General features: G+C 44.8%; 1 long non-coding RNA gene across 2 annotated transcripts in view; it reads right to left on the reverse strand.

The window, feature by feature from the left end:
- LOC138569712 (uncharacterized) overlaps positions 1 to 26,584 on the reverse strand; it is a 726,779-nt gene that overhangs the window by 21,978 nt on the left and 678,217 nt on the right. The gene's annotated exons all lie outside the window — the stretch shown is intronic.

Below are 26,584 nucleotides of genomic sequence, written 5' to 3' on the forward strand. Positions count from 1 at the left end.
GACAGCGAGGCTGGAATGAATGGGGGAAAACTGTTTAAAATCAGGTCTCTAAGACTTGGAAAGCAGAGTCAACCACTTGAATGAAAGAACCGAAGACGAGCTGAAGGAAGAGGACTGCTGCAACTCCTGGATGACAGGTGAAGCTCTGCTGCAGGTCCGAATTGCTGGAAACTCCATCGACAGAGAAGCCCTTCAAGGTTAACCTTTTCCCTTGAGTTTGGTGGGAACAACCAACTTGTAAGCCGCCTGGACACCGTCCCCTCCTGGTTGAATTTTCTGCACAGTGCTGTGGAAAACCGGATAGCCAGTGGGAAGGATACCATTTTGTGGACTTTAAGGCACACACACTTTAAAACTGATGTTTTGCTAAGCTTGTGGCCTCATCCCTGGGCAGTGCAGGAACTTCCCAACGTCCTCCTTCTTGTCCCCATGACAGAAGCTCAGGAAAAGCGAAATCTGCTCGAACTGCCAGGAACAACTGCCTCATCTACAGCTCTTCTTCAATACAAAGGTACTGTGCAAATGTGGTGTGGAAATCTTTTCGGCCATTGCGGAATTTCGTGGAACTTTCCCAAATTCAAAGGTTTGTCCTTCCCTAAACATTCGTAAAACTTTTTGCCTAGCCAAATTCCTCTAAACTCTGTGGGAAAGACTTTACCGTTTTCTACCAAAACTGTGCTATCCTATACAAAGACTGTGAACCCTTGAATTTGGCCCAGGCCTATGAAGTGAATTGCTGGTTGTAGTTTACTGAAACCCTTTGACCTGCCTATGAAAGTATCTGGGCTGTCTATTCTTATAACCTTGTCTTTTTACCCCTTTGTAAAGTATCTGAAGTGCCATTTTGCTCCCACTTCAGGGGAGCTGAACTTGTTCAGTAACTTATTGGTTGAGTATTTGTAGTATACTAGTGTCTGATATTGAGCTGCTCTTGCTAGTGTAATGTTTTCAAACTGACTGTATAAATAATTGTATATTTTTTTCCCAAGAAACCTTGAGTAAGTGCATATTTGAATCACTGTATTTGTTGGTCCTATGTGTAACTTTTTCTACTGCTCACTCAACTCTTGAGATAAGTCTAGCTTCTCAGCGACTGCTACCACATAACTGTGTAGTACAGGCTTGTACCAAATGTGCCATTTTGCTGACACTTGTAGTCTTAATTGCTTGTAGTGTTCCCAAAGGGTACTGCATGTGATTCTGCCTAACACTGGTGTACAGTGGTGAGGATAAAGTATACTTGTTACATTTAGAGTACTGCTCTTAACTTTGTTCAAATAACCCTCACAAGGCTAAGCAACACTAGAGAAGCAATTGTTTTATCATGACTGATATGCAAAGCTACAGGCAGGAGACCCTAGCCACTTTAACAGTTGATCAATTGAGAGATGTGTGCAAAGCTAGGAATCTCACTTTAAAAGGCAAAAAGGTTGAATTGATAGAAATGTTGTTAGAATACCAAAGTCTGAAGAGTGGGTCTGAAACCCCCAACCCGGCAGCAAATGTGGAATATGCTGATAAGGTTGATAATATGTCAGAGCCCAGCTCTAATATTGGGATGGGTTAGATGAGGCAGAAGAGTCTCAGAATGTAGGCCCTGTCTTACCTCTACCTGCGCATAGGCCTCAAACTTTGACAACAGGGACCCCATCAGGTCCCTGTTGTCAAAGGTTGAGTCCTGAATCTGTCACTTCAGAAAGAATGAGACTTGAGTTAGAGTTGAAAAGAATCCAAGCTCAAACTGAAAGCAAACATCAAGAACTTAAACTCAGAGAAATGGAGTTAAACCATGCACTTGAAATGAAAAAGTTGTTTCTTGAAAATGGTTCTCTCCCAGAGTCTTCTAGCTCTTACATTCCTAAGAGGCCTTGCATGCCCAAAGATGCAGTAAGTATGTATGAGGTTAATCTTGATATTTTGTATTGGTTGGCTGCTTTTGGATATAACCATGGGATTCAAGACATTACAGGGAATCAATTAATTCCTTGGCTTTTTTCTAGGCTACCCCCTTTTGCAACTGATGTAGTAATGGAGTTGGGGGATATAGACAGAAAGGAGTATGAAACTGTGAAGCTAGCTTTGATAGCTAGATTTGGGAAGACCCCTTCTCAATACCTTAAGAGGTTTAGAACCCTCAAAAAGCATGATGGTACCCCTTGGGTGACTGAATGTTTGAAAAACGTAGATAGATGCGTTAAGGGTTATAGAGTTAGCACTTATGAAGGTATGAGAAATCTGTTTATGTTGGAATCTATTTATGATGCCTGCTCTCCTGAGCTGAGACAGCACTTGGCTGAATCTAAGGAAATTGATCCAAAGAAGTTAGCAAGGGCTGTTGACTTGTGGGCTGCCAACAAGGCTACACACAAGGATTCTGGGGTAACTCAGAAGAAGGATGAGAGAAAGCAGCACAAGAAAGATAACAAAGAGAATTCCAATACCTCTGCTCCAAAAGAGGGGCCCAAACATAACAAGGGCAAGCCACCAGGGAAACCGAATCAGGCTAGTGTACCTCCTGGTGCCAAACCAGAAGGAGGTCAGAACAAACCCCCATTTATGAAGACATTTGGAAAATGTTATGATTGTCGGCCAACTGACCATGTGAAATGGGATCCCAGATGAATTGGGTAAACCTTCAGGGGTCCACACTCTCTCCTTAGCCTTCTCCCCAGAGGATGAAGTACCAATGGCAAGTGGAAACTTTCACTTATTGGCTGAGGAACCCATGAAAGTCTCAGCCAGTGTTTCTTTAGTATCCCTGGGTCTGTGGGAACAACAGAACTTAGATGTCTACAATTCCATCCCAGACAATACTAAAGAGCATTACAAAGACAGTGTTCTTGTGAATGGTCAGGGGACCCCTGCCATCAGAGACACTGGGGCCAGCATAACTGTAGTTATTTGATCATTTTTCAAGGTTGAGGATGTTGCTAAGGCACCCGAATTCCTAACTAAGCTTGCTGGAGGTCCTGTCAAAATGCTTCCACAGTTACCAGCTCTCATCCAGTGCAATGACATGACTGTCAAGATACCTGTAAGTGTGCAGAGTGAAGTACCTGGGAGAGTCCTGTTGGGGAATGACTTAAAACTCTTGGTGTTGTATCAAGCACCCCCAGGCCTCCCAGTAAAAGTAAACAGGAGCAGACTAGGAAGGCCAGAGAGAGTACCTTAAAAGGCTCTCAAGAGGAGATTATAGAAGAAAATATAACTCCCAGTCCACAGGACGTACTGACTGCAATTTGAAAGAAGAAGGAGGAAAAGGGGAAACCTAAAACGTCCAGAAAGAAACCAGCTAGCACTCCTGTGCTACCAACAAGGACATCCTTGAGAGGACTGTCTGAAGTCACACCTGTGACTCATCCACCAGCTCAGGCTGAGTGTGTGGAACAACCTTGTGTGGTTGAATCAGCTGCTGAGGAATCAGAGCTGGAAGAGGACCTTGCTCTTGTTGGAGATCTGGATCCTGCAGACCATCCTGAGCTGCAGTCGTTACTGGCAGAAAGTGGACCCTGTAGGGCAGACTTTAGCAGAGGTCAAAGAGAGTGTTCTACTCTTGAAGGTGTTTGCCAACAGGCAGCTTCCCAGCTGGATGGGCAAGAGCCAGGGGAAGCATAGGTTGTACTGGGAAGATGGCCTCTTCTACAGTGAACCGACTGAGTCTATCCCAGGGGACTACATAAGACTTGTAGTGCCTCTTGAAAGTAGACTCCAGTTCCTACAGTTAGCCCATAAAATACCTTTGGCTGGTCACTTTTAGATTTACGAAGACCAAGGAAAGGCTCTCTTTATATTTCTACTGGTCTAAGTTGGGGTCTGAAATAGATAAGTTCTGTGGGAGCTGACACACTTGCCAAATCTCTGGCAAGAGTGGAGCCAAGAATGTGGCACCCTTGGTGCCTCTCCCAGTGGTGGGAGTCCCTTTTGAGAGAGAGGGTAGGAATCAACATTGTTGGTCCCTTAGACCCTCCAGAATCTTCAGGAAACAGTTTTATCCTGGTTGTAGTATACCATGCTACTAGGTATCCTGAAGCCATACCTATGAGAACTGCTACAGCTCAGGCTGTTGCTAAGGCCCTACTTGGTATTTTTACCAGGGTAAGTTTTCCTAAGGAAGTTATCTCTGACAGGGGATCCAATTTTATGTCCCACTACATGCATGCCATGTGGAAAAACTGTGGAGAAACTTACAAGTTACATCCTCAGACAAATGGATTGGTAGAGAGGTTCAACCATACAATGAAGAGCATGATAGGTACTATAGAGGTACCCCTTAGAAGAAAGTGGGACCTTCTACTGCCATTCCTTCTATTTGCTTATAGAGAAGTCCCTCAGGAGGGAGTTGGATTTAGTCCCTTTGAACTTCTCTATGGCCATCCAGTTGAGACCCCTTGGCCCTAATTAAGGAGGGGTTGGAGAGTGCTCCTTCCCCCAAGCAGTGAGAGTCACTGACTATGTGATAGGTCTCCGGAGAAGAATGTCACATATGATGGCAGAAGCATCAGATAACTTGAAAGCAGATCAGGCTCTGGTGAAGCATTGGCACGACCAGAAGGCCAACATGGTTGTATTTTCTCAAGACCAGCTAGTTCTAGTTATGGTACCTACAAGGCACAGGGCCTTACAGGACAAATGGATAACCCTTCAAGGTTGTGGATAAACTTGGAGAGGTCAACTATCTGGTGGATTTAGGCAATCCTAAGGAGGCTCTCAGAGTCTTTCACACCAACCGTCTAAAGGCTTATGTCTCAAGAACAGAAGTGGGAGCTTTGCTTCTAGCTTCAGCTCAAGAGGAGGAGGCGAGTGAAACTCTACCTGACCCACTCAGAGGCCAACCTTTAGATGAGAACATAGAAGGAGTCAATCTCTCTTCTAACTTGACACCTGAACAACAGGATGAGTGCAAGTTTCTGTTAAATCAGTTTGCCTCCCTGTTTTCACTATCACCGGGCTTGACCCCTTGGGGCCAGCATGATATTCTCACTGGTGACTGCTTACCTGGTAAAAGCAGAGGTTACAGGATGTCAGATCATGTAAGAACCCACATCAAGGAAGAGGTCAACAAGATGCTTGATCTCGGGGCAATAGAGCCCTCTACCAGTCCATGGTCTAGTCCAGTTGTTCTAGTGCCAAAGGCAGGATCCAAGGAGTTGAGATTTTGTGTGGACTATAGAGCTCTTAATGCAGTCACCAAGACGGATGCCCACCCCTTACAGAGGACAGATGAACTGGTGGATAAACTTGGTTCAGCCAAGTACCTCAGTACATTTGATCTCACTTCAGGCTATTGGCAAATAGCACTGACTGACCATGCCAAGGAGTAAACTGCATTCCCGACCCCAGCAGGCCTCTACCAGTTTAAGGTAATGCCTTTTGGACTAAAGAATGCACCTGCTACATTCCAAAGGATGGGATGGAGGACTTCTGCATGGCATACTTGGATGACATTGTAGTGTTCAGCCCTACTTGGAAAGAACATGTTGACCACTTAGGATATGTTTTGCAGGCTCTTGAGCAGGCCCATCTGACCATAAAGGCTAGTATATGTCAAATTGGTGTGAGTAAAGTGGTCTACCTTGGACATGAGGCACAGCATGTTTTTGTATTGCCTCTGGGGCAGTGTGTCTGGAATGTGGGCCTCCCCTCAGTGCAAAAGCAGGGTGGAGATATGATGTAATGGCCACGGGAGAGACATTGCAACCAAAGAACTTTAGGCCGCACCACCTGAGTGACAACACTTGCGCCCCCCAGCCCTGTACAGCCACACCCAGATGCTAGCAGACGCCTCAGTGCCACATGTTGGGGTGATCCAGCAAGTCTCCCAACAGGGCCAGGGACCCACGGCAGTACAGATCTTTCCTCCTCCCCACAGCAGGCTCCAGGCAAGCCTCACACCAGGCAGATCGCGAGTGACAGAGCCGCAAGGGGGCTCACACCATCATGGAGCAGAGCCAGAGCAAGAGCAGAGGCTCTCTCTGGTTGCACTGCTAGGAATCCTCCAATGTTCAGAACGGCGGCTGGGGTCCTCTCCCAGGGGGACGCCAGTAAAGGTGTGGGGAGGCCCTTTACAGAGCCGTCCCTTCTTGCAGCCACGTACCTGCTCCCAGACGAGTCCCCAGCCACCGGTGCCATCCACTGCACCAGTCACAGATCAAGGCCATCTTCCCTCACCAGGCCTACAGCAGGCATGAGCGGCGTCTGCCAGCCACCCTTGCAGATGGACTGGCTAGCCCCCAGTGCAGACATGTGTCTCCCAGGGGAGCCCACAATGCCGGGCCGTAGATACAGCACCAAGCTCGACTAGGGAGCCGCCATCTTGCACGCTTCCCCGACAGTGGCCTCCATGTGCAAATGATCTTTGAAAGAGAAAAGTATTATGTTTTTTAAGAAATTGGAGATGGTTCTCTTCAGATATGTAGGCCATTGCAAGTTCAGTCCTGGAGATTCCACAGCAGTGTTTAATGCTTTGCCACTCTGTTTTGCTTTCCGGGAGGTTGCTTCTAAATGGGGCTTGCAGTTGAGGGATCTGTGCTGCCTGGGTGGACAGTATTTTTTCACTTTGTAGGTCAAGTATCAGCGGGCATCGTTCCAATAGGCTCTAGGCATGATAAATAGTATCTTGAATTCGATGTGAGCTGCTACAGGGAGCCAATTAAAAGCAATCATTGTGAGTAATGTGGTCATGAGTTTTGAACTCAAGGACCATCTGCCCATCTTACTTTGTATTGTCTATAGCTGTTTGTTAGGCATTTATGAGATTCAAGTAGAGACTGTTGCAATGGTCTAGGTATGTCATTACCATCAAGGTTACTTGCAGTCACTGTGACACATTTAAAAGATGGAGGATCCTTGGAAGAACATTGAGGTGAAAGTGGGATTTCTGTGTGAGCTCAGGCATCTGCTGAGTAAGGAGCCCATTAATTACCCTATCCAGGCTTTTTGCTGTGGATCAGAGGGTGGGGCAAGCATTGATGGCTTTGAGAGCAAGGGTGAAGGTGGAATGGAGGAACCACAGTGGATGGCCTCAGTTTTTGATGCATTCAGACAAAGGCTGTTGTTGATCATCCAATACTGGATTTTAAACTGACAGGTGCAGTTGCACTGTAGGTCCAGTGGTGAGCCAATGAGTTTGACTGTTCTCTGTGTATCGTCTGCATATGGCCGAAACATGGCAGCAAAAGGAGATATGATGGCTGCTAGAGTTTAAAAGTAGAAGTCAAGGGGAGAGGATGAATCCTTGGGTTGTCGAAAGACATCATTTATGAAGAGCTAAACATTCAAATCAATATGGAATTATTCAATTGGTGTTTAAGCAGCCAACTTGTGAAAGAAGGAAATATTGGATAAAGAAATAAGAACCATTATGATAAAATAGTTACATAGCTCAGGGGCAACGCGTTTGTCTTGGAAACAAGACAACACAGTGCAACACAGGTTCAAAAACCTATCCTGCGCTTAGAAACCACTTGTTGGTATTAAGCGCATTATAAATGAACAATTATTATTATATCACTTAATACACTTTTACACCAGAGTAGTAATTGAAGATTTCCTTAGTAAAATGGCCAAAATAGATATGGAAATCCAAAGAATTTTGAATGTTGAAAACCAGAGCGAAACAAAAGTTACTAACATATTAATTTTGAATTGTTGAATTGGTGCTCAAGCACACTGTCAGTGAGATATTAAAAACTGTGGCTAAATACAGAAAATGAAGCAAAAATGTGCACGATTAGGATGAGGTATATCTCTTAATAGTCTTTCTCATCAGAGCGAACCACTATTTCTGCGCCAGGTGGATGATTTGACTGATATACCATGACTGATCAGCCCTGTTAACAACCTATTGGACCGCTTCAATGAAGAAGCAGCCGTCGCCACACTTCATCCTACCAACACCAATGTGGAAACACCACGACCAGACAACTACAAACTTGAACAACGAATAACCACAAAACAAAATCACACCCCGAGAATCCACTGTAACTTAATAAACACAAGGTCAATGTCCAAACATTCAACGGAAATATATATGACCTCCTACCAGAAGGAGGCATGGACATCTTATTTGTAACCGAAACATGGCTAGACGACAACAACAAGATCACCCTCAACAACTGCCTGCCTGAAGACTTCAAATGCATCCAAGCAAACAGGAAATCCAAACGAGGGGGGGGGGAACTAGCGATCATCCACAAGGAACAACTGGCCATCAAATTGAAAGATTCACTAAACAGTGATAAATGTGAATCCTTAATACTACAGCTATCAGTAAATCCCAAAACTACCCTGAAATTCATACTGATATACAGACCACCAACCTACGATGCGACTTTCATAGATGCATTCACGGAAGCAATCACCATCCTAGCCATCAAGTACAATCATCTGATCATCCTCAGAGACTTCAACATCTGGTTCGACGAAGAAACCACAACCACACAAAAATCCTTAACTGCCCAACTAGCAGCCATGAACCTACAACAACTAGTCAAAGAAGCAACACACTCAGCAGGGCACAAACTTGACGCAATCTTCGCCTAAAAGGATCTCATCACCACAGCACCCCCAATTCAAATACTCTGGAGCAACCACCTCATCATTCCATTCATAATCATAACGGCCGCTCAAACAAAAAAGCAACAAGAAAAACCACTGATCATGATGAAAAGAAACTGGAGAAGCATAACAAACTCCAACCTAACCGAGCTCAAACCACAAGCATCAACCATGGAAGAAGCAGACCTAGACAAAAAAGTTGCCCTGATCCACACCTGGATCGCAACAACTCTAGACAACATCGCCAAAAAAAAGCCCTTCACCCCATCACGTAAGAAAACAACAGCGAAATGGTTCACCTCACTACTCAACGCCATGAAAAGAAAAAAAACGAAAATTAGAATCTGAATGAAGGACCAACAACACCACTGCAAACAAATTGAAATTCCTGCAACAGATCCGCTCATAAAAAAAGGAAATACAAAAAGCGGAGAGGAAACATTACGACAACCGAATCTTCAGAGCACCAAACGCACAAAAAGAACTCTTCGAAATCATAAACGAAATAAAGAAAACACCGGGCTGCAACAACACGCCAATTCCATCAATGAAACCTTGCGATGACCTAGGAGACCACTTTAAAAACAAAATAACCTCCATCCAACACACCATACAAAACAGACCAAGCAATCACAGCTCAAACCCCAGCAACACCGACGAGGAACACCAAAACAAGTTACGAAGCTTCACAGAAATATCAGTTGAGGCTTTCGTCAAACTGGTAAACCAAAGCAACAAATCAGGCTCTCCTGAAGACCCTTGCCCCGCGGACATATACAAAACAATTCTCAAACAAGGAACCCCCGTGGAATACCACAGGAATCTCCTCAACCTCTCAATCTCAACAGGTAAAGTACCACAGGCCTTCAAATCAGCGTACATAAAGCCACTACTCAAAAACACAACGGGAAACGTAGAGGATTTATCCAACTACAGACCCATCTCTACACAGCCACTACCCTACATAGCCAAATTGCTAGAAACGTACGTCTACAAAATAACCCAAGAATTCATAGAAGAGCACTGTTGGGTTCAGACCAATGAGAGGAACAGAATCAGCTCTCCTCTCAATATGGGGCGACTTAAAAACGAACGCAGACTCGGACAACAGCACCGCCCCGATTCACCTTGATCTGTCCGCAGATTTCGACACTGTCAACCATGACATCCTCATAAAGAGATTAGAAGGTCTAGGGATAACAGACACCCCGCTACTATGGATCAAATCCTTCCTAACAAACAGAACCGAAACCGTTTGAATGAAATCTTTTAAATCCAAACCTAGAGACTCCATGTGCGGAGTACCACAAGGATCCTCCTTCTCGCTGCTTCTATTCAACATCTACATGTACCTATTAATCAAACTCATCAAAAAACACAGCCTCACATGCTACAACTACGCTGACGATACTCAAATAATCTTCAACATACAAGACACCCGAGAAGAAAACACTACACTAGAGAAATGCCTTTTTGGGATATTCAACTGGATGAACCTCAACCACCTCAAAATCAACCCAGGCAAAACAGAGATAATGATTGTTTCAAAAAAGGGAGGAGACATCAGCTACATCCCCTGGCCAAGAGAGCTCGGCACCACACCAGAACCATCATCAACTGTAAAAAACCTAGGGGTCCTGATGGATAACAGCCTCACTCTAGAGCCACAAGTAAACTCTCTACTCAAGAAATGTTTCTTCCCCCTGTGAACAGCAAAAAGGATCCTACAATTCCTGTCGTTTGCCATAGCAAACACTTACCATCATCGCTCTGATCATGTCCAGAGTAGACTACTCCAATAGCCTATACCTGGGCATGCCCGAACGACCTCTAAAAAAACTACAATGCATACAAAATGCAGCAGCCAGACTCCTCCTCAAGGTACCCAGAAGAGAACACATCACACCCGCGCTAAAAATACTTCACTGGCTACCATTAAAACAGCGAATAAAGTTCAAGTCCATATGCATCACGCACAGAGCAATACACAAACAAGGCACAGAATTCCTTAGCGATAAACTACGCCTACATCAACCAACAAGAACACTGAGATCAAGCACCAACATCCGCCTGTAACCAAAACCCTATAACAGAAGAAAACTCAGAGGATCCTCTTTCTCTCACCAGGCACTAAAAACATGGAATGACCTACCTAAGAATATACGGAACACAACAAACCACCTAGCATTCAGGAAACTCCTCAAATCATGGCTCTTCACAGCGTAACCACAACAGTAACACACTAGAATGCCCACCCCATTAAAACAACAACGAAAATAACACCAACCTCAGCCACTCTCAAATGGGCAAACACTGAACCCAAAGAACCAACCACACGACAGACCATAAGATATCATGGGAAATAACCACAAAAGGAGACCTCCAGAGACTGATCACATACTCAGACCCAGACAAAAGCCTAAATGTCTCACCCACTCCCCCCGGACATACCATATCCAAACAGGCAGATGCATTTAGATAGAAAGTATGAGAGGAGTCTGCTACACCAGCCCCAGCACCCAATGAGGAGAATAGACACCCAACCCACATTAATCAATCCATCAGCATTAGAACACCTACAGAGCTGGCTAGAATAGAACGGCGAGGTGCAATCATAACACTAACAAAGCACGTTAGAACAGCACAGGGGGTGCCCCACACAAACCAAACCCTGCCAGGCTTAGCCCTTTTTCCCACCCCGATGAAATTGGGTGGATTGGCGAGTGCCACACTCTGACAGATTTCTGAACTTCTCTTAACCTTCATACAACCGACAAACAAAAAACTCAGCATTTCTGCAGACTTATCTGACTCAAAAATCTCACACAACCATCTCTCGCACAACAACCCGCATGCACGTTACAACACCGCAACAACACATACGCAACACCAACAGCACACGAGGACTGACATCAATCCAATCTCACTATCCTACTCCCGCTTCACCTACTAACCCATCCCACCTTCTCATTTGCAGATCCGCCAGAGCGCCTGGGGACCAACTCCGTTGGTGACGGTGCACGGTACAAATACCTTTAACATATAACATTTAACATATACTTATAGTAAACATGGACATGGTAGAATCAGACTCACATAGAAAATATGGGGATATGTCGGAAGAATACACCTGATTTTGACTAGAACAGACAAAGACACTCAAGCACGCCTTGGCACATACTTTACACTGCAACTACCATAGATCTGATCAAAGGGATACACAGGAAATAGAAATGGGACTGTTCAGCCCAAGACACAATCCACATGGCTGATGGTGGCTATAGAGCATGGACACAGAAATAAATAGGCAACGATGGGTAAGTAAGTAAGGAGACGTGCATACAGAATAAATGTATCCGTTTACACCTAATTCTAGAATAAGAAACAACAATAGTTGGTTGTTTTTTTTTACCCATCCTTCTATGTTCTCAATAAAAATAACTACCAAGTGGATTTAAAATAACCCATCATGAAGCAGAATATAAAAGTAGAGCAATGATAATCTCCTTACCTGCATGTGGAAGAATAAGTGTCTGTGGGTAGATGTTAGGGTAAGATAGAATATCTGTGACCTCATTCACTCATAACTGGGGACCCTCGGGAAAATTCTTCATAGGGCTGGCAGTGAAAAGGTCAAGGTACATATCCCCAATCAGCAGTACATAGGCTACATTTCAGAAGCAACTATACGGGAAGAAATCAACAAGTCATGAGTACAAGCGGACCTGCTAGCTGAAAAGCCTTACTTGGACCATTTTCTAGTGTTGGTTACCAAACCAAAAATGTATTCAATATGGCCAGATTCAACTAAATAGACCAACGTTTGGGGTCGTTCAGTCCAGGTTGTTTTGAGTTGCGAGTAAGGTTTCTTTTTTCCTGTTGTAGTTTCAATGAGGAATTAAACTTTGGGACCGACCTCGGTCATGTCCCTCTCTTGATAAAATAACAGAAAACCTTCTTGAAGGAGTGACTATTACATTATGTTTTTCTCTGGCTTTGTGGCCGTTTGTGCAACAGTCATATGAGTCTCAGAATGATCTTTTTAGCATGAAAACGCCGCGTGACCATTATTACACAGGCAATATAACCACCTTTGTAATATATGAGTGCAGTGGTATCCTGTGGGTACTGCAGCCAGGCGTACTGTGGGCAGTGCCATGGCAGAAGGCATTGCCCTCTGTTAATTCAGCCATGGTTATTGGTCAGCGAGTTCGGTGGCACAGACCCTGCTTGGTTTGGTGTTGTGTGGTATAAATATTGTCTGTTTTTCGGTTAAATACCGTTTGATGTCTTAATGCTTAATTGTTCATTTATAGTTTGATTTGCGCAACTCGTGATATAAACAAATGAGACTTGTCTCATCAACAGAATATCGAAGAGTGATTCCTTCTTTATACATTGCAGAGTTTGACAAGTTCTAGGAGTTTTGTTTTTTGAGCGCAGTGTTCTTGGACCTATTCAATTGTCATTTTTGTTTTCTATTGAACCCTCCTGGGTAGAATAGGCTCCAAACCAGGAGGCCAATTTTTGAATCCCTTGACCTCTGATGACATCACATGGAGTGATGTCATTTGACCCCACCCCAAAATGACATCACAGGAAACGATGGAACACAACCTTTCACCCCTTCATAAAAGAGGAAGTGGCATCACATAGCATTGTTTCTAAGCACAATACGAAAAATATGGTTACGATATCACTGTGAAGTAATATATATTTCATACAAGAACGGATCACCATATGTATCGTTAACATCAGTGAGAATAGACCCATATTGCCAAAAGACTGTGAATGGAAACAGACGTCGAAGACCAAATGATAATGATGTGGCATTATATAGCACTTATGCTTAAGCGCTTCATATATAACAAATATACATATCATATCAGCCAACCTGTGTTGGTACTCATTTATCAACCTCAGCTGAATGAAAGGCTGATTTGACATTGCTGGGAGTCCAACCTGCAACCTGCAGATCACACACACAGTGCATCAGTGAGCACTCAACCCAGTGAGCCATCTTACCCACTATAGCTATCAGAAAACCAGCCACTGCCAAAACAAAGAGCCACATGCTGCTGACCATAGCCCAGGAGCCTCAATTTAAAAAAAAAAAAAAAGTGTTCTTTTTCTTTTTTTTTCAGGGATAGCAAGGGAGACCACAGTGGTAGCAAGAGAGACCTCAGGGATCGCAAACGCGACCCCTGGTGACCACCAAATGACGTCCCTGCCCACAGCACACCCACTTCTTTCTAGAACCGTTCTGTCTTTTTAAGTATAATATACCCCCATAGCCCGCTCCGAGGCCTCCATCTTCATAAAATGCAGATTAAAGGCATTTCTTAGGAGGTCGTAAGTCTGTCCATGTTGTGACTGTGGTGCTTCTAACAATCTTTCGCTGGAACACTGGAAAAACCCCTGAAATTATGCCCCTTCCGGGCACAGGTGTGTTGGAGACAGAGAAAATCCTGTGACTGCAGCCACTGATCCCAATGCAACCCATTCGTTTTTGAGTTGCATATGGCTCTCATTCGGAATTTTAGCAACAGATCCTGAGTGCGTTGTGCATCAGCAAGGAAGAAAGCCTGATCGAAGCATTATTATTTTTTTTTTAAAGATTAAAATTGGGAACACCTGCTTAACTCATCAATAAGCTGCTATAAAAAAAACTCTTCTGGTATTTCTACTTCTTTTGTCACAAGCTTTAATAATGTTATTAATGTTTAGTTTGCATAATTAAGGGTAAGAGAGTTGGATGGAATCAGAAACATCTTGGAGAATAAAACATGGTGGCCTCCCAATAGATGGTGAATAGGAAGGAACATCTAAGCAGCCAGACACATTTCAAAATGTAGTCTGAATTCATAGAGCCAAAGGCCCTCAGCAAAACCCTATGGTAACACTGTGATAACCCCTTTATTTTTCATCACTAAATCGGAAGAATTGGCGGTGCCATTTGCTCTTTTTTAATGTTTTCAAGTCCAGAAATAGCAAATAAACATCCCAAAAAAAACATCTGCATTCCACTGAAGGGGAGGGGTGCCTACACCAGTTAATTAAAAAAATATGTTTTAATGTTTTGGCCAGGGGCTTCAAGGAAGACAGCAGGGGTTGCAAGGAAGACAGCAGGGGTCGAAGCTGCGACCACTGGCGACCCCCAAATGACATCCCTGCATAATATGTATATGCAGAGATGAAACATTACACGCGCAGACATATCATTGCTAACGCAGACAAGCGTGAAACACATTTTGGAATATGCGAACACAATGGGCCTACTGGCCCTGCAACCCCACATCTACACACCTTTACCCGCAGGGTATCACCTCCTTCCTTTTCCCATCACTGCGAGAGCCCGATGGGCTCTCACTTGTCCAGTTTCAGTCACTAGAGCTTCCACTGCTCCAACATTATGGAGTGTGTGGCTAGCCATTCACGCAGTGGGCTAGAATCCATTCTCCTGGTAGTCACATACTGGGGAGTGAGTGAGCGGATGGGGACGTTACAATGCCAGGGCTCTGGGAATTGGGTAGTGCATCACTCTTGGTAGATGCGTTGCTTTATTCGGATGCTCTGGATTTGTAGATTTGGAGAAGGCCAGATCTCAAACATGATAAGGTAACCACAGTGTCAGGAATGGCCTTAAGGCAAGAACATGAGCATGAATCGGCGACACTAGGGCCTGATTGCACATTCAGTTTATGTGTTGCAGAAATACAAATGGCAGTGAGTTCCATTGAATAGCACAGTTGCAAAGTTTGCATTGAAATGGATTGCTTTCAAGCGAGCCAGCTACCTTCATTGGGGGTTACAAGGACAAGTATGTGAGCTAGCAAGAGGCTAATATTAGGAGACCTACAAAGCTGTGATCATCAGTGGCCAAAAGAAAGGTATCCGGTGTGGTTACCAGAGATCTCTGAATGTTGGGTAATTGAGACTGAAAAGTGTATGGCGATGGGGGAGGAAGCAAAGGAGCAGAAGGAAATGGCAATGCTGGGATCCCTGGTTCTGTTAAAGGCGAAGGCCTGCAACCATGGTGACGGGCAGAGGGCTAGAGTATGAGGCACACATGGAGAGGCGAGGATTGGTACAATAAAGAGAGTGTCACCGCAGTGGGATGAACAGAGGATTCAAAGTCAGGGTATCAGGCGTTTTAGTGCAGAAACACAAACGAAGGGAGTAGGCTTAAATGAAGTCACTGAATGACAAGTCAACAGAACACACCAAATGAGGATAGTCTGTAGGGCCATGGTTCTCAGTCCTTTCCTCTACCCCTGGACTCTGCCTTCCTGGACGAAAACAAAAATAAGTCCGTCTTTTGCATTCTAAGTGCCTTCACAATTCTTTCTGGGCGGTTTTAGGTACTTGTTTGCATCACACAGGTGTTAGGTTGTTGCCCTTAGCCTTCAAGAAATAACAGCACCACTAATGAATGCTAGTGTCTCCTTCATCTGGATAGGGTCCAGGTGCAAGACTCTTTAGAATCCCATGCAGGGCAACTTTGGGTAGTTGTTTATCCTAACCGCTTGACCTTCTTGGTTACTGCTCTTCACCAAGCTAGGAGCCGCCCTAGAGACTTGGTTGTCGAACATCCCTCTTTAACTGTATCACACTATTTGGCAACTTTCACCTGATGGCCTCTCTATCCTCCTTTCCCCCTGGAACATCTGCAATGCTCTATTAATGTCTTCCTCCACCAATCTCTCTCTCTCGTCATCTCTGTCACCCTTTCAGTGGGTTAGCAGATTCTCCTCTCGCTCCCTGTGTAGTAGCCAGCTCCTACCGTTTATTTTTTGCTTCCCCATCTTCTCCTCTTTATGATTCTCTCTCTTTTACTTTCCCTCTCTAATTTTTGCTCCACCTTCACCTCTTTCTTCTCCACTCCTCCTATTCTTTCTAGTGTTCTTTGCTCCTTCTACTGACTTCTCCTCATTACTTTTGTCTCATCTCCTCCCTTCTTATGGTCTTCCCTCCTCCTCCTCCTCCTGACTGCTACTCCGTAGATTCCTCTCCTCTTCTTTTTTACTGAGAGTCTCCCCATGACCTCTGTTGTGCTCCTCTCTTCCTTCACCTTCACCAATGATTCCAACTTTCTATGATTTTCCTTCTCACTGGTCGGCCCTTTTCCTCTTGACTCCAATTCCTCACTACAACACTCCTCCTTTCTTCCTTCACCTATGTATGCACCCGCATAACAACCTGTGGCCTGCTCCTGTGGTTGATGATTTTCAACTGGTAGCCACTTGTGAGTGGATGCTGACATTGCCACTCACCTTGAAGGTCCATACATCTATCACGAGTGGCTAATCCAACACCGACCGACTTGATATGTTTTAATTATGCTCAGACTCAATCTTGAACTCAGATGTATTGTCTCCAAGTTCCCTGATATTGTTCCATGCCTTTTACATTCCCAAATTGGTAAGCGTGACTGCCTCTGGTGCGCGCCATGCTTTGCAGGTTCTCTGTGACAGAGCTAACGCGCAGGCAGACAAATAATAACTGTTGATTTTTGGTGTTGTGCATGCAGTGTCTCTGCATCTGAATCCTGAGCTCCATGATCACCCGCGGCAGCCATCCTCAACCCACCAAGGCCAAAACATCACCATGTGTAAAATTACATGGCCTAAGCATACTACAATTAACATCACAGTTGTTTTCTTTGAAGTCCATAATGTTCCCTCTTATAGTCTTACAATCTTCTTAGAGGTTTTTAGGTTGAGTGAAATATTGTGCCCTCCATAGCTTCCACAAAGGCCACCTTCTCTAATTAGCAAGGCATTCTGAAAGGACATTAAAGGAGTCTGTTGATTTGGCACTTCTCTCTGCTGAATAGGCATCACTAAATGAAGTTTACTGCTTCTTTGTATCTCGGAAAGGATTATCCAGGGTTCGGGAAGATCAGTGACTTGGGTTTCTGGATTTCTTTCCTCCTTATGTTTATGTTTGTTTATTTAAATCCTATAGCGCCTTCGGCAAGAATCACCAAAAAGACAGAAACGGAATAGTTCTGTGCCAATTTCAGCATAGCAACTGCCCGTAACAATGGCTCTAAAAGGACCTGAAACATAGCCTCAGATGGAAGTCAATGCTGGTAAACAAACGAAGTCCCCAGATTGAATCCAGGCACTTGGAACCATGGCCTCCCCCAATCTCAGGACAGCCACTGGGAATGCCAGACCACCACCAACGGCACATGGAGTTTGGGGGCCTCCTTAAACATGCAGGAGCACCGGCTTCTACTCTGGCACCATCTCCAGAGGCACCTTGGCAGCTGTCACAGGCCACAGATCGCAGCAGCAAAGCAGCCTGCCCCGGCTAGTTGCTTCACCCATGTCCTCCTTGCCGCCCCCATGTCCTCCTTGCCGCCGTCATCCTCCAGTGCGCAATGTCCAGAGCCGACAGTCAGCAACCACAACTTGATTCTCCAAGGGGCCATGACCCTCTGGTGCTGCAGACGCACAGACCGGGATAGTGCATCCCTTTGAGGCCCACTTCCAGAGCGTGGATTGCAACGCCAGGGATCCAAACACTGCCATCGCCACAATGGATGAACTGCGCTGGAGGGCCAGTGTCGGTCAGATGAAAGGACTCATAATTTAGCCCCTTTTGTTCTTCATATATATGATATGATATGATATGGCATTTGTAACGCGCCTATACACAAGTGTTTCAAGGCGCGACGAGGCTGGGGGGGGACAAGGGGAGACAGACAACGATCCTACTAGGTCAGGTGTCATTCAGATCGCGCAAGTGCAAGGGTAAGGGGACTGGGAAAAGTGCAAGGGGAAGGGGAGAGGGGGGAAAGGTGCTGTACATGGTTAGAAGAATACAAGATAAATAATAGGGCCAGGTGGTGGCAAGTGCAAGGAAAGTGCAGTACATGGTTAGTAGAATACAAGATAAATAATAGGGCCAGCTGGTGGCAAGAGCAAGGTAAGGTCCGGGAGAAGGGGCTGAAGGATACAGAGACAGTCCCAAGTGCAGGTAGGCAGTGCAGGGAAGAGTGGCTGGGCCAAGGACCGAGATCAGTAAGTGGCCCAGTAGCAGATTCAGTGCAGGTTCAGTGAATTTAGCAGGGGAGAGAGGGAGAGAAAGCGGAGGCAAAGAGGAAGGTTTTGAGGTGCTTCCGGAACCGGAGATGGTTCTCCTCAAGTTTCAGGGAGGCAGGAAGGCTGTTCCAGAGGGAGGCCCCTGCTGCGGAGAGAGATCTACCCCCAGCTCGTTGCTTGGAGAAGCAGCTGACCCTGAGGTAGTTGGAGGTGGATGAGCGAAGATCTCGAGAAGGAAGATATTTCGGAAGAGAGAGTTGAAGGTACTTTGGCCCAAGGCCCCCGAAGGCCTTGTGGACAATGCAGAGGGTTTTGAACTTAATCCTCGCAGCCACTGGGAGCCAGTGTAGTGATTTCAGTCCTGGAGAGATATGGTCCCTGGGCTTGAGGCCAAGGACAAGTCTCACAGTCCTGTTCTGGATGAGTTGCAAAGGGCGGAGAGTAGAGGCAGGAAAATTTAGATAGAGGCTGTTACAGTAGTCCAGCTCGAGAGAACCAGGGCTCTGGAGACAGTGAGCTTCTGGGGGAAGGAGAGGAAAGGAAGGAAAAGAAGGATACCCCTGAGGAGGTGTAGCTGGTAGTGTGCCTTCTTGGAGACGTCAGATATGTGAGGAGAGAAAGAGAGTGTGGAGTCAAAGATGACCCTAAGGTTTTTTGCCTTGCAGGTAGGCGCAGGAAGAGGGCCCAGGGAGGCCGGCCAGAGAGCTGCAGGGAAGGAGGGAGTGGGTGTGCCGATAAGTAGAATCTCAGTCTTACTAGCATTAAGGCAGAGGTCGTTGGCGGCACACCATTCCTGGATAGCAGAGAGACAGTCAGAGATGAGGGAAGGGGAAGAGGAGGCCGAGGGTAGCCTGAAAATGAGCTGGGTATCATCCGCGTAGCACTGAAAGTTGGGACAGAGAGCGATACTGTTCTGGAGACCCCACATTTTCTGCTCATCCTCCGACAATAAGGTACGTCAAGTTATATGATGGGAATGGTGGATTTAAGGCAGGTGACGGACTTTGGAGCTTGGGCGATCCTCTGTGTGCCTCTTCTGGGGCTTGCACAATGGAGAGGGTGTGGGCACCAGGTCTCCAAGTTAACCTGAGCCCCATCACACACCACATCACAGAGGGGCATCCATCACTCTTGGTTTCTGATTGATAGGGTTTGGAGGTGTGAACCGGTGCGAGTTTATGGAGGGGAAGATGGCATGCCTGCATCTCAACCTGTTGACTCTCCAAGTTGGGAAGTCAGGAAGGCAGTGGTGGTGGCAGGATAGTGGACGCTCGAACAGGCACATGGAATACTGGCGTAAAGTGCATCCCATTTCGCACCCCCACTACGCCTACACAAATATTGAAAACAAGGTGTTTAAACCTTTTATGCAAGGATTTAAAATCTATTTTTGATCCATGGGATTCAAAATGAAGTCCCATAATGTTTAGACAAAAATTTAGTTTGCATCCTTTGGGCTTACATTTCCCATATGATGAAAACCTCTTTGTGTAAGCAACTATATGCAAACTCTTGTAGTCCATATTTCTTTTATCACGATTCCAATGTACATTTGTTTCTTTTCCGAAGGTTTACCCTGTAATTTGTGTATTGGAATTAATGATCAGAAAGTGTCTGTTGTGACAAATAGGCAGGGGGTGAAGGTTGAAAGGTATTGTTCGTGTTTTAACTGTGTGTGTGTACAGTATGTATGTTAACTTTGGATGCCTAAACTGCGCATCTAAAAATGAAATTTAGTGCAACGGTACACTAGAAGTAATTTTAAAGCTGTTTCAGCAGTGTGATGGAACTTGCAGTGATGGTCTAGTGGAGCTGTGATTCAGAGGAGAAGTCGTGTGTACTTTGGTGCAAATCTTAGCCCTTTTTTATGCTTTTTCACTTTTGACTCAAAGGCGTTGGTTTAGCGCCACTTTGCCAAAACTATTGGTATGGATTGCCAAAGGGGACGTTTGCATCCAGTGTACTCACTCCACATGCCTGGAATTGTCATCCTATACTAGTCGTGTGTGTATGGTAGTTTATATTGACGCGTTTGCTGTTAATCTGATAGAAAAAGCTATTTTGCCACACAGGGGATTTCTTTTCTTAAAGACTGTTATCTCACACTTTGTCACATTAAAACCGATGGGGCACACAGTTTATTTTGCTGGTTTATGCATCAGTTCTGCGAAGTGCTACATCTGTCCCAAACACAAATACATGGCTAATTACTCAGTGGAGTGGAATGCAAAACAAGAGTCAATAAATAGTTTTTGCTCTGGCACTCGTGCCAGTGTTTTCATGGCTTGTCGGTTTGTGGTGCATTGACATTTAATATGAGGTTTTATTCTTGTAGTCCGTACCATAATTGACGTACAAGTGTGTATGCACCACAGTTTAAAAATAGTAAACAAACAATAGTTTTTGGAAACACAGACATGCATTACACACATTTCGAGGTACTGCAGTTGTATGAAGGCTGTACTATACGTAATACAATGTGCTTCATGGTATAAAAAATGCACATAGGTTAGTTTATAATTATGGTATTCAATTTGACATTTTTGTTGTTGCAGGTGTCGAGTTTGTCCCCTGTTTCAAAGCACATTAATACCAGGTGTTATTATTACACTATGTAATGGTGCTCAATAATTTGACATCAGAAGTGTGAAAAGTCATGCCCAACATCAAATGCTCTAACGTGCAGGATACACACATATTTCTGCAGCAAAGTCTCAACACACTGAGCTAATTTAAAGGCAAACAATAGGTTGCAACATACAACCTAGTGCCAAAGTGCTCTCCTTTACCAAACGCTCTAATTATCGTCTGTAACGCAGTGTAAGGATCGCCGTGTGGACTGCCCTATCAGGTGCCAAGAATGCCATTACTCATAACACAACGCCTACCATTCCCAGATGTGTAATCCTTTTACAAAATAGTCTGGCATAGCCCAACAACCTGCCTGACAAATTGTGCCAACACAAGTGTTCTACAACAAAATGAATACAAGAAAAAGGGTAGAAGCATAGATCCGCATTTTCACTTACAAAGCAAGTATATATCTGGCGCCCACATAGGGTCTGTGCTAGGAGTAGGCAAGGAAATATGCATCAGTGTTACTACTGCACTCTTTCGTGCCTCTCAGTTGCAAAGTTTGCCTTAGAATCACTTGAGAATCGGATCTGGCATAAGGATGGCCACTTAGGGAGCAGTTTGCATACTAGTGTAATGCTTTTGGCGCTCGAAAAAGTGTTTTGTTGTTGTTGAAACTATACTATTTTTCTAGCAAAGTACTTTTTTGATTAGAATCGTATTTTAACCTTTGCTAAATTGGCAAGGTGGCCATATTAGCACCCTTGAATAGCAAGCAAGATAGATCAATGGATCAATGCAGAACAGTTGTGCATCTGTGATGAATTGCCATCTGGCAAAGGTGTTAAATAATAAAATGATGCAGGTAATTCTATCTCTGAAAGGGAAATCTGCTAATCAGATCCCCCTTTCATAAGCTCCATGCCATAAGCATTGTGTGTACTTGTGATTTGCTGCATCGGAATCCTGATTTTCAGTGCCTGCTCTACCAGTGGCAAAGAGCAGGTTCAGAGGCCACAGGTGCTCTCTTGACAACTGCAGTGACACTGAAGTTTCTGCAGCACAGGGGCTGCATTTAAAGACGTTGTCCTGGTGGCACACAGAGCTGTAAATATAAGCCATACCTGAGTAAGGGTATGGTGGACAGCATCTTTTGGAGTTATCCCAACCACATTAAATTGATTTCGCACATGTGTTAGCCCTGGGCTGAGTTCAGCTGTGAAGGATTATGTGTATTTCTCCCAGACAAGGCCCACCCCTAACCACTGACAGGACTAGCTGTGGAGGATTGCTTATCTTTTTTACTTTGTAAGGGTAGGTAACACCCTTTCCTCCCCAAGGACACCTACCCTACAGGATGCTGGCCTGGGAGCCAAAACCAAGAGGCATAGCCATTCACAGCGAGTCACGCCTCACAACAGGGTGCAGCATTTCTAAAGGTCCTTTGATGCTATTGAGGAAGGGATGTGGTGGAGGTAGGATAGCCAGAGAGGGGTCTGTATAGTCCTTGGAAGATCCTTCCATCTTCTATCTCATATAGCAGGGCCAGCGTTCCCTCACATTTTGGTTCCACAGCAATCCAGCCCTTCTTCCTTGCTAACCTTGACAGACCAATATACAACAGGAATTGTCCCTTATGTAGGCCATATTCTGTCATAACATCCGGGAACCTCATCAGTATCCCATCTCGAAAAAAGTCCCCCCACATGGCTCGTCTCAGGTCCTTGGGAAATACCATGTCTCGCCTAGGTATGTCTCACTCCCAATACCAAATGACCCTCCACCCAGGTGATTCTCCCTCGCTTCTCCACCTCGAGGGTCAGGATCCAAGAGCGATGGCCTTTCCCTGGCTACCTGTGCAGAAGGTCTCAAGGGAGTGGAAGTGACAATACCCTCAGGTTTCTCACACCACACAGCAGACAAATTCAATTAATTGTAGAAAGAAATTAGAAGCACCCACTGAGATTATGCTTTCAACTGCCCAAGGCTGATGTGCCTGAACAGCTGCCAAAATTAAACTATATATTTCATCTAGATTTGCATATTGCAAAATCATTAATTAGGTCTGAAAATTCTACATCTTGAAACATTCCAGACTCAATGCTTAACTAAATCCAACAAATTAAATCTGGCCTCAATCATAAAGGTAAAACAGGGACAGTTAAGAGATATACCTCCTTCACCTTTTGTCGTATCGTGGGCTGAGTGAAGGCTGTGAAGGTGAATGAGTAGGAACCCAAAACAACTCAGGATCACAGTCCAAAATAAAGGGACCGTCCAATCAAGGGTCTATAAAAATAAATATACTTTAACTTAACACACCACCTGTAATAGAATGAATAAAAAATAATATAAAACATTCCACCCTGAAGGAAGAACAGAGAAGATTTAAGAATAAACTCCCACTGTGAACGTGGTTCCAGGGGTCGTAGGAAAATTACTAGGCACAAAAAGGATATGTCGATGTTGAAAACAGGTGCAGTCGAGACCTAACCAGTCTCTAGGTCCCAAGTGGACTCAGGGGGCAGTTCAGGGTCAACAGTACCTAGTTTCAGTTCTTGGTGGACGCCGAGTAGGGGCAAATGTGGTTGCTCTGTGCAGCAGAAGGGGAACTCTCAATGACTGAGGTCAAAGCGGTCCAAGGATTGCTTTGCAGTTGAACCAGGTTGAGTCAGGCTTTAGCCACTGGATGGGGTAGATGAGTGACGCTCCAGTGGTTCAAGTTGGTGGACAACGGTCATCAAAGTGGTCACTTTGGGGATGTTAATGTGTAGGTAGATGAGACGGCCGTTCAAGGGCTAGCTGGGTTGAGACATGGTTGTAACCTCTGGTCAGAGTTGGTGTGTGACTCACCAATTATTCAGATCGGTTCCCGGCATCGAGCAATCGATTTGGGCATAGCAGGTGACAGGCTTAGATAGTGCATGAGGCAGCGTCAAGCTAGTTCAAAGTGCAAGCAATAGTTTGACTTGGTGGAGGAGTACAAAAGCCAGCGCCGACACCTTCTTTCTCATTCATGGTGCAAGAAACATGGAGCGACCAGTTCGGTAGAACAGAGAGCTTCGACTGGTCTGGCTCTACAGCTGCTGTGATGGCCTACTTAGGGGGATCGAGGACAGGATGGCTCCAGCTTCAGGAGATTCTGGCACAGAGTGGTAGGTCCTGATCCACCACAAAGGTCACTACTGATGTGCCCTGGCAGTGGGTAGGGTGCAGACCTTCTTATGCCTTGGAAGGCTCCTTCTTCACCTCAGGCTGAGGGCTTTGGAAAGCACAACTTTCCTAAAGGAAGTCCAGTGAGTTCTTCTTAGGTGACTTTTCGTGTCTTGCAAGGATCTCAGAGGATCTGAGAGAATCTAAAGAATGGGTGGGAGGCCCCGTCTTTTAAAGGCAAACGTCCTCAGGTGAATTCACTAAAGCTAGCCTGACTTAGTGGTCCAGTCCCTGTTCTTGAATGGAGTGGACTTTGCCATTCTGATGTCACACCCAAAGTGCTTTGATCCAGAGGAAGTGCAGGGGACAGGAAAGAGAAAGAAACAGGGACAGAGAGAAGCAAGATGGTGTAAGTCTCCTTCCATTAACCAGTTTACTTGTGCCTACTCTAATCCCACGCCTTATCCTTCTCTCTGGGAACAAATGCCTTTAAATATGCAGCACCCTGGTGTGGGGCTGCTCCTTTTGAATGGTTGTGCTCCTTTGATGCTTGCGCCCATGACAGCTGCCTGCTGTGCAGCTGTCTCAGGTGGAGGGTATTACTTGCCCTCACAAAGAGATCAAAGAAGAGGCCCGGTTCTCCAGGAGTCCCATCATCTGGCAGTCTCTGCCCTGCTCACCAGAATACACATCACCTTCCACAGCAGAGTTGCCTCACAGGAGTTGACACATGCGCGATATTAATTGGGATGTGGCAGCCATGATCATAAGTAGTACCATGCCTAAACTCAGGCATAGCTTTATTTAGAGTTACCCTGCCACCATCATGGGTTACTCATGAGCATAGTAGTTTCAGTATGGGTGTTATATCTTAAATGCTGTCCTTGTGCGGCATAAACTTGGCTGTCACTGCAGCTGTCAAGTGGGCATCTTCTAACCTTTGAATCAGCTCTATGCCATGAGCAGAGCAGGTGCGCGGATCAGGCTACTGATTCAGCAGGGGTACTCTATGATTTTAGCATGGAGTTGACAAAAGGGGGAATCTGGTTGGCAGGTTACCCTTTTGAAGATAGAATTACCTACATCCTTTTATGTATCAACAAAAATAAAAAGCCAGGGCTTTGCACACTTCACAGATGCCAATTCTTCACACTTGGTACATTCTGAAATGTGACATACGTCATGCTCAGGAATTGATTAATAAAAACAGGGCATTGACCAAAAGGGACCCATAATATGAAAGGTACGTCTCACAGAAAGCACAAATTAAGGTAAAGTAAAGAGATGAAGAGGGCAATTATAAGGGGGCTTTTAGAAATGCTAATATCACTTCCCATTGCACATAAACCAGTAGATGGGCGAAACTGAGAAATGTAGCAGCTATAATTTATCTTACAATGCTGTTCTTGCTATAACAAATGTTGGCGTAAGGAAAGACAGGCATCACCGCTAACAAGACCAGCACCCTGATAATGCTACATAACTAGTTCTTTTTATTGCAGGTATGTTGTTTAGTAGCACAGTAAGTGCACCTATAAACAGCATGAATGCACACAAATATGAACCCCACCTCATGAACGCACATCTCTGCAACAAGTGTTTAACACACTGAACTATCTTCTTCACCATGGTGGAACTCAAACTTATCAATATTAATTTCAACTTTGATTAGTGCATTCTATTAATATATTTCCCAAAGAAAGATGGAATAGCCACAAAGGTTGTGCTGTACTGAATGCACAAACTGAGCATTTAGAGGTTTGGTTGGTCTGATGTGAACTTGGTTGCAATACCTCATAAGCACACTATGCATTATCATGATGTGTTTAAGTCTTTTAAAAAAGTGTAATAACTTCTTTGCTGGATAGCCAGGTGCAACCCACAGTGCAACATCTTAGTGTATGCAGACAAATAGATCACACTTTTCCTGCCTGTTATGACTCTCATTGTGTTGTCAGCCATCACCTTAGCTAAGCGCTGATTGAGATTTACAAGGGGCTAATGGCTACGGTGTGGATGCCAGCCCTGCATCAAAGATGAACTGGAACAGGCATTCATGGAAGCTAGCATGTCAGTATGTTTTGCATTTCAAAATGATTGCCAACATTAACTGGCAGGGACTAAGGCGATATTACAACCTATATCTGTTTATTCTAATTTTTACAGCTCCTCCTACAACAGTATGACACACATATAATTGCCAGAGAAAATATTCTCAACGAAGGTCTTTACACATTAAAACATATTTA

The sequence above is a fragment of the Ambystoma mexicanum genome, chromosome 2q, assembly GCF_040938575.1.
Source record: "Ambystoma mexicanum isolate Mex_15411 chromosome 2q, UKY_AmexF1_1, whole genome shotgun sequence".
Classification (NCBI taxonomy): Eukaryota; Metazoa; Chordata; class Amphibia; order Caudata; family Ambystomatidae; genus Ambystoma; species Ambystoma mexicanum.